This window comes from Callospermophilus lateralis, chromosome 8, assembly GCF_048772815.1.
Source record: "Callospermophilus lateralis isolate mCalLat2 chromosome 8, mCalLat2.hap1, whole genome shotgun sequence".
Taxonomy (NCBI): domain Eukaryota; kingdom Metazoa; phylum Chordata; class Mammalia; order Rodentia; family Sciuridae; genus Callospermophilus; species Callospermophilus lateralis.
In genome coordinates this window covers 120,691,309-120,701,162 of record NC_135312.1, presented here as the reverse complement: position 1 = coordinate 120,701,162, position 9,854 = coordinate 120,691,309, and positions in this window count along the sequence as shown.

Sequence of the window (9,854 nt, the reverse complement as noted above, 5' to 3'; positions counted from 1 at the left end):
AAAAGGAAAAAGGCAGAAACTGAGGCCCACCTGTGTTTTGTAGGTAGCCTTTGCAGAAGGATCTTTAAAGAAACCTTAAAGAAAAGAATGGAAGGGCCCCCTCCGTTGCATTATCAATATGCCTAGTATAAGAAAAAGCCCCCAAAGGAACCTCAGGGCACAATCGACAGCGGGGAACTCACTTAAGTTGATGGCATTGTGAAAATGATAGGCAGACAGGCCAGGCTTAAAAATATTCTATACTCCAGCCAACCCCTTGAATTCCACCTGAGAGAGAAAAGATGAAGACACAGTCTATGTATATTCCAGATTGTCTGATTCCTCTTCTGGGCTGAAATTTGTTTGGGGGAATTAGATTCACAGGTCACATTTGTAAGGATTGTTTCAGAATATAAATTTAACAAAGGATCCCAAACTAGAAAAGATAAAAGAAGGTTATAGGTATATAAATACATTTTAGTATGGAAAAATATAAGGTCAAAAGAAATATTTCTGGATGAGAAAGTATTTTGTCTGGTAAAGTATTCTTGGGCTAAAGTTCAAGCTAAAGTACAAAGATGTGAAACAAAAACAAGTTGTGAAAGAAGCAAATTGTAGAAGGTTTGTCCAAGGTAAATCTCAAAAACTTTGTGTTTGTGATTAAATTGGCTGTAATTAGCACAGTCAAAATTATTTGAACTTTAATGTACTGATATAAAACAAAGCCTGAAACATTGATCTGCTCTTATTTATCAAGATAATTCTCTTGTATATGTTACATTTTATTACTTGGGGAAACTAAGTCTTAAAGGAATTAGGGTTATACCTGTTTTAAAGTAAAAAATTATTCCTTTATAACTGGTTAAACAAACAACTGTTACTTAAGTTATAACAATATAGTTGACACTCTAAGTATATGTGAAAATGTGTATGTATGCATCTGAGAACTGTATCAGTCTAAGCCTTGTCTAAGTGTTATATAAAAGTTTATAAAACAAAAGCTTATGTAAGTTTACAGTCAAGATAACCGATAACTGCACTCTTTTATACATTGCATCTACATAGAAGGGCCGCACTGTCATTTGAAGACCTTTTATATCTGTTTGCTTAAGTCAATTTCTGATCATTAACACTGTTTCCTAATGTATAAAAGATTTAAGGCTATCCTTTGATTTTCATTAACCCATGCAGACTTGTGATTATTTTTACCATACACTCTGGATTCTAATTTGTACTTTAAATATTAAACTTATTTAAATAAAAAGCTTAGAAGAGCACTTTGCCAATTTGGTGTTCTCCAAAATTATCTGTAGCAAAAGTCTCAAGCTTGTATAGAAATAACAAATATGGTTGGGATTTATTTATGTCATTTGATGTTTCATAGCTGGTTAAAATACCTTGTTGTTGCTAAGTTTTATATATATATATATATACAATTTTGTATTACTATTCACACTGGAATTGGAATTTAAATGCATTTTTGGAAGACAATGAGAGCTGATCTGTATAAATGTGACATTGTAAAACATGGAAGCCTTCTGCCACTTTTTCCACAAAAAGAAAGTTAAAAGCTCTCTTAGCCTTTCTTCGGTTCATGTTTCGGATATAATGTTGTATTGTGTTATTTGTGAAAAGCCTCACCTTACATGAGATATAAGGCTCTCCATGTTAGAATGGCTCCAAAATAGGCTAAACTTCAGCGCGTTAAAGTTGTGTTCAAAAGATTGATTTTTGTTGTAAAGATTACTGTGATCTCAAACAGGGGATGTAATATATAACTAAGTAAAGGTTCAAGATTATAAAAATTATTCTTCTTGGCTCATAGCTATTACACAAACTGAATATGTTTTTGCTCTATTAATTTCATTTTGTATTTTCCTTGTAAACTTTATAACTGTTGCCTATTATTGTTTCGCAGAGGTACTGCTTCAAACAACAAACAAACAATCAAAAAACAACATGGGTTAATTTGAAATAATAAGCCATCACCTACAGGACCTAATATATAATTCCAGTACTAATACTGGAGTATACTTCCAGTACTAATAGTAACCCCAATTAAATGAAAGTGATAACTGTAAAATTATAGATATTGAAGTTATTACCTGTTATTCCCTCTTTAAAACTGGTGAACCTGGCCTGTTGGACTTTTAAAACCAAAAATTTGGAGACCAAAGTCAAGGAAGTAAAAGGGCCAAGGAAAAACTAGCCAACATTTTGGCCCTTATCCTCTAAGGTCAGCCAGGACCCAGAGAATGACAGATGGCTCTCTGGGCTCTGCAACTCTGATGAGTCACTCCATCTGCTGATCAGGGAGATCAAGAGGACTCTAGAGAACAGGAAGCCAACCAGTGCACACTCTGCAAAGAGGAGGTTCATTGGAAATGGATGCTTCCAGGAGAAACCATGTATGGTCAGCAGGACCTTGACCCATCCTGGAAGATGGCACCACTGGTAGAGGAAAGCTAAAGGAGCCGAGAGGCTTCACACATGTCTGCAAGAGGATCTCTGAGGAATCTCAGTTGACTCTTTTTTTTTTACATATCTTATTTTTTAGTTGTAGTTGGACACAATACCTTTATTTATCTATTTATTTTTATGGGGTGCTGAGGATTGAACCTAGGGCCTCACACATGCAAGGTGAGTGCTCTATCACTGAGCCACAATTCTAGCCCTCAGCTGACCTTTAAAAACAGATAGGAACAAGGTCAGTTTTGACCAACTTGGTCTTAAACACCTGGCAGGAGAGTACAACTTAAAAGCACAGTCCTACATGAACATTTAAAAGGAAAAACAATGGTTTTATTAATGTAACTTAAGAGGTACACTTGTGTCAGCCCTACCAAATGTAAGTAAAGCTGGAGGCTATAAAGGAAGAATTCTTGTGTGAGAGTACTTAATAATGATGATTACAGAGGATTCCAGAGTTGCAAATTTGGCTTGAGTTAATTTGAGTCTGATCTCATGGATCTACACACCTTCCTAACCTCCTGCATTGTTAAACTTGATCTATTTTTAGCTGATAAGATTAAGAGTTACTGTCCTCATGGTTTTCAGACACTAGCTGAAATACTAATTGCTTTTGTGCTAATTGTTCACAAAAAAAGTAATGCTTTGCTCTCTTATTTACTATTGGTTTAGCATGACCCTTGACCATGTATCCTTTGTCCAATCACCTGCCATCAGTCACAGTGGACCTCTGAACTGCTCTGATGCTGAATGCCCTTAGCTGTCCATTGCTCCACCTGATAGAGAACAAGGACTTTGGGTTACTTCCTCCAACTTTGCCCCCTTTCAGCAGGAAGCAGTTTGGAGATGTTGTCTCCCATTTTCCCATAGAAATGGAATGTAGAAATCTACAGTGGGGGAAATGTAGCAGTGGTTGACTTTATGCTTTGAGTACAGCCCTTGCTGCTCCTGCATACAACTTATTTTTAAAATGGACATGTTTCTTTCTCTTCCTCTCTGGCTTCTCCTCCCTAATCTCTCCCTGGCCCTAATCTCAGGTGAAACACAATCATTTTTCTTCCCCATTTTAGGCAAATTTATCTGTTCTTGAGTACACACCCACCATAGGAATGAAGTAATTCAGACTTTGGGGTTAGTACCAGTTGAGCTCAGAAATGACTATCGATCTTTCAAATTAACAAGTGGATTACAACTTCAACAGAGTTGAATGTAGCCTTTAAATCATCTCTTTTTTAAAGAGATGATTTGGGTTCCCCTTGATGGGAAGAATCAGATCCTTTAGGACAGGAGTCCCCTGTGTTTCTCATTTGCTAGCAAAGCAATAAACCCCTTTTTTCCCCTTTTCTCAAAACTGTGTCCTTGTTATCGGATTGGCCTTGGGGACAAGGACCGAAACTTCAGCAACATACAATCACTCAGATCAGAAAACAGAACATTTCTGGTACTCCCAGCAATTTCTCTCTTGCTCTTTGCCATTTAACCCTCGCCTCTGTTAACACCATTGCTTCTTTTTGAACCTCATGGGAATTGAAGGGTACAGGATGAACCCTTTGTGTCTGGTGTTTTCCCTCCTTAATATAAGACGTGAGAAACTCACTCGGGTTGCTTTTTCTGCTTTCTTTTATATTCCTGTGTTTATCAAGCTAATTTAACACCCTTTGTTTTCCCCACTGAATTGCTAATGGTTGCAAAGCAGGTGACCTATAACAGGTGGGTCTTCTTGACTCTTGTTCTGCTCTATTTCTCTGCTCTTGTGCCCATATGGGAGTGTTTGGATTTCATACCTTACTGTAGAGTCAGACTCCTTCTTTTGCTTTTCTTTTTTGACATAGCCTTATTTATCTTACATATTTTATTTGGAGGGGGCAAAGACGTCCTTTCACACATTAACTTTAGAAATCAGTTTGCCAATTTCCACCAAAGGAATCTATTAGAGAATTGCATTAAATCCTTAAATCTTTGGGGGAAGAATTGAAATTGTAAACAATATTAATTTTACAATCTACAAATAGTACCTTTCTCCTTTTATTTTGATCCTCTTTAAGTTTTCTCATCATTGCTTTATAATTATTTGAATAGAAGTCTTGCTCATTTTTTTGTTAAACTTATGCTGTTGTAAGAGCTTAACATTAAATTTTCAAATGTTTGTTAAAAGTATATAGAAATAAATATAATGATTTTTCATTTTAATTTTGTTTCTAGCAACCTTGTTAAAATTCTCTTATTAATCCTAATAATTTTAATGGATTTTTTGTTATGTTCACTATAAATATTCTTATCAATCTGCAGTATTTCCAGTTTACATCATGCAACACACACACACACACACACACACACACACACACACACACCCTTATACAATACACATGTAGTTGCCTACTTTGCATTACCTAGTGTTAAGAGAACAGACATGAGGATGGTGGGAACATGAGGTGAAGAGAATAGTTCTATCAAATGTGCCCACTGTGCTGACCCCACATGTTTTTTTTTTTTTTTTTTTTTCAAGAAGGAATTTACCTGCAGCCCTGCCTGGCTTAAGTGGAAAGAATATATGACATTCCTCAGCGAACCTCCTGTTTACTGCAGGAGAAATGCAGGCTCGATATAATGTTGATGGGAGGAACCCAGGAGACTTTTGTGACCAGATCCTGAGACTCTGGGATATAAGGAGATATATATATCCTTATATCAAGGAGCAAGAGAGAAATTGCTGGGAGTACTAGAAATGTACTTTATGGTTAAGAATTCAATTAGAACCAATCAGGATGGGCCTAGAGTTGTCATTACAGTGGGGATTTGAAAATCTGATGTCACCCTACTGTTAATCAAAAGCCAAGAGGTGGACCTGGGTGGAACTCTCTGGAAACTTCTCTGGGAGCCCCAATAAAACTGGAATGCAGGAGAGGCACATTGTCCCTTTCCTCTCTGAGAGGACTCTTTCTCTCCCTTGAGAGTGTCCCCTTTCCCTTTTTCTGTCTTTTCAATTAACTCATTGCTGTTACTCTGAGTGACTTGTCTGAAACCTTTCTGACTTGATCTCAAGAATTGGGGTTTGAAAGGAGGTCTTCACGCTGCCTCAGTTTCTTAGAAGGCCCCCGCTCCGTAACACTAGGACCGCCAGTAAAATGTTTAAGAGGGGCCGGGTTATAAGGACAGGTAAGGCAACTCGACCCCTGGGGCTGTAGGAAGGCACGCCCACGCAGGAAGACACATTTGTCAACATGGGAAGTGACCGACAGAGCCACACCAGTCAGGAAAGGAAGATGCTGGTCACATGATGTGGCGGCCTCCCACATAAAGTGATGCTAGTAGATGACTTTTGTCAAACAAGGAAGTTCTAACCTTAGCATTTTTTCATGAAAGATTAACTTTTATCAAATGCTTTTTTTCTGAAGCTATTGCAACTATTATATGATTTTCTCTTTTATTTGTTTACTTGAACGAATTTCATAAATTTACTTTTGAATTCTGAAACAACCACCCATTCCTAGAGTAAGACAAGCTATACCTAGTATGTTATCATTTTAGATATATAGATTTACTTTTCTTGAATTTTTGAAGGATATCCTAAGTGGGTATCGATTTCTAGGTTTTTGGTTTTTTCATTAGGCACGAGACGCTGGTGTTTTATTTTCTGGCTTCCACAATTTGGATTGAAACATAACTCAGTCTTTTGGCTCCTCCACGGAAGGCCAGGTGTGTTCTTGTCCTCTGGTTGTCTTTAATATTTCTCTTTTTGTTTTAAATTTTCAGGAGCATGATTATGATGTGTCTGCTGATAATTTTCTTTGGGATTTGTTGAGTCTGTTAAATTTGTAGGTTGATATGTTCATCAAAAAATTTTTGACCATTATCCTATCAAATATTTTCAAGTAAGGTCTTTGTCTGCCTTTTGGGACTTCAATTATACATATTTAGAACTTTTAAAACTGTTACATATAGTTTTTTTTTAGTTTGGGTACTTCTTAATGATCTCCAGTAATCTTATTCACTGTGTCTAAGCCGCTATTAAAGTTATATCATGAGGTTTTTGATATTGAAGATTGAACTTTATAGGTTCCAATTAGGACTTGAAATTCTTCGTATTTGTCCTAGATGCCTTTTACTCTCCTTTTTGAACCTATACATTGTAGCTATTTTAATGTCTTTGATTCCAATATCTAGATACCTATAATTCAGCTTTTTATTTTATTCTCATGTTTTCATTATGATAAAATGTGTATAATGAAAATTACCATTCTGACAATCTTTAGGTGTACAGATCAACAGCATTACATGTATTCACAGTGTTGTACAACTATCAGCTTCTACTTTTAAAAATCTTGACTACTTGCCAGACTTTTCTATGTCTCTGAGTGGCTAATGATTTTTGCCCCACATGTAGGTCATCCAGCTACTCTTTTCTGCCCCCCCGCCCACCATGCAGCATCAATGGAGATGTCGTAGGGAAGAGATCCATCATGATATACGGCAGGCCCCTTCCCTCTAGTAGGATTTGCTGTTTTTCCAACTTCGCCTCCCAGCCTACTGTGCCATTCCAACACTCAGCAAGTGTCCTTGAGGAGAGTAGCCTTGTGGCTGGGGCTCTGGTCCCTAAGCTGATGTGCTGCTCCAGTTACTCACCAAATGCTCTCTGGGGGTTTGTCCCCCCAGCCCCTGGCCCCACTGCCCAAAAGTCCTTCTGCTCACAATCTACTCAGTTCCCATAGGAGACAAATAAAGAGAAATCTCCCCAGGGAAAGGAGAAACGTCCCCCATGTCGTTCTGCAACCTCCCTATGACTTCTCTATGATGCAAGGGATAGAATTTTCCTGATGATATTCCTGCCTTTCTCCTCAACATGCCAAAGAGGAGTAGTTATATCATGTTTCCAATGATCAATCAGCAAATAGTTAAGGGTCATTCTTAATGACAGGCTGCCAGTTGCTTTAAAAACTGACCCAAAGAAATTGGTGACGTTTCATTAAATTCTAGGACTATAGATCCCAATGTCCTTCCTACTTCCACTTTCTTGACTGCAGAAGAAAGGGTCAGAAGGCAAAACTGGTGGCAACAAATACAAATGAGCCTCTCTAGACCCTGAAACTCTGCCGAGCCAGAGATTGTAATACATTTAGTTTTAGATTATAATGCAGGGAATGCTCACCACATTGTTACTCTGTGGGCTCTGTTACTTTTGCTGCTGACAAACATATAATTAAAGAAATTCCATTGAGTATTAACTACATGTCAGGCGTTGTATTCAGTACTTCTTATGGGATACACATTATCCCTCCTCATCATTCTATGTGGTATGGACCCTTCCCACAGCATGTGGTACAGCCAGGATTTGAACCCAGGCCTTTCGTCATCCAAGCCCAGGTTTATTCTTTGTAAGCTGCACTCCCTTCTGCTGAATGAGATCATCTGACAAAAAGTTGGTTAGCATTGTTCAGAGCAGCAGGGATAGGTCAAATACTGGAATGAGGACGCTGCTGTGTTCAGGGGTGCGCGAAGAGACTTTGAATGACAGATGCCTCTCTCGGGGTCCTCAGGCAGGTACATGCTGTTTGGAGGAGAAAAATTAGCTCACTATGGCTATGGATCAAAGAATGAGAAGTGGGAAAAGTCATGACAACTGGTGAACCACTGATAGCCATGCAGCTGGGTAGAGCCGGGCTGTCTACAGGTTGGAGAAGAGAGATTGGGGACAAGAACAGAAAGAAGCCTGTAGAAGTTGAGATGGAAGTAAAGCCGATATGACTTTGCAGAGTCAGCTGAACTGATTGAGCAACTTTAGCACTTAATATCGGATCATCTTGTGTTTAAGTGGATAAAGGGAACGAGAGAGGGAGTGTTATGGTTTGGATCTTAAATGTCACTCAAAAGCTGAGTGTTAAAGACTTGACAGCTATCCCAAGGTATTATGGGGAGGCAGTGGGGACCTTTGAAGGATGCGGCCTACTGGGAGGACATTAGATCATTGCAGGCATGGCCTTGAGAGGGACATCGGGGCCCTGATTCCTTCTTCTCTTTCTCTCTGTGCTTTCTGGCTTCTATGAGATGAACAGCCTCTTCTGCCATAGGTTGCCTGTCATAATGTACCTGTCATAATGTACCTGTCAACATAATGTTGCCTGTCATAATGCCACCACTGGCACAAAGGCAAGAGGGCCAAGGAATCGGGCATTGAAATCTGGAAAACATAGGCCTAAAGAAACCGTTCATCCTTAAAGTTGCTTATCTCAGGTATTTTGTCACAGTAACAGAAAGCTGACCAACATAGGGAATCTAAAGTTTGCATCCTCTAATTTTTTTTTTTTAACTAAGTAAATAGTGGTCCTAATTATACAGATGAGAAATTCTGGAAGCAAACTGAGTTTCTGAAGGAAAATCATGAATTTTATTTTGGACTTGTTGAATTTTAATCTCTCTGAAGCACATTAATGAAGAGATAAAGGAGGAAGATGGATGACTGACTTTGGCACTCAGAAGAGTAATCTAGACTGGAGGTAGTGATGTGGCAGTCACCCACCCACCTATACACAGAGTGAATAGAAGCATTCACTGTATTCTAATTGACAGGAGTCAGGGGAAACCCAGGTATGCAGTGTCTCCAGGCTGAATGAACAGGCCCAGAAGTTCTCTCTTCCTTGTCTCAGGAACTGGAAACAAGGGGGTGACCTAGGCTATATTGTGTCAATTAAATACCAGGTTTTTAATAGTCTCCAGTGGTCTTCTAAAAGATCTTTTCCCCAGAATCTACCCATTTTCTTGTACTTCCTTCCCCCTCAGTGGTCATACATTATGTGATCATTAATTTTGACTATTGCTGATGGGTGCATGCTAGAATACCAGGTACATTTTGAGCCCATCTGTTTCCTGGAACAAAACAGGGAGCTGGAAATCAGAAGCTAACCTCTATAAATGGAATTTTCAGGTGGATATCAATAAAAATCTCCCGAGCTTCATGGAACTGCCGGCTTCCCACCCCGTCTGATGCCTGGAATCTGGGTGGTAGCCTACCCTTCCAGCAAAATTTTCTTTTTCCAGGAAACTGTTTTGAAGTGGGTTGGGGATACTTGCAACCAAAAGAGTTTCACAGGGACAGGCCCTGATGTGTTCAATTAGGGACCCATGAATGGAATGAAGCAGAGGCTGAGGCCAAGTTGAACTGGCCAAGGACCAAGATAAGCCACTTTGCAAGTCTCCATGACACAAGGAAAGACTGTGGTGACCGCCCTCACTGAAGCCACTGCAGATAATTTGGTTTCAAATGACTAAAGGGGCCCCTTTGTGCCTGGCTAATCGAGTGGTGATGTTTAGCACTGTCCTTAGTGTGCTCTGAAGTTCTGCCACACTCTCCCTTAGGTGACATGTGAACCTCAGTGGTCTCTTCCTGGCAAATCCTGCTGTTTCTTTTCTTC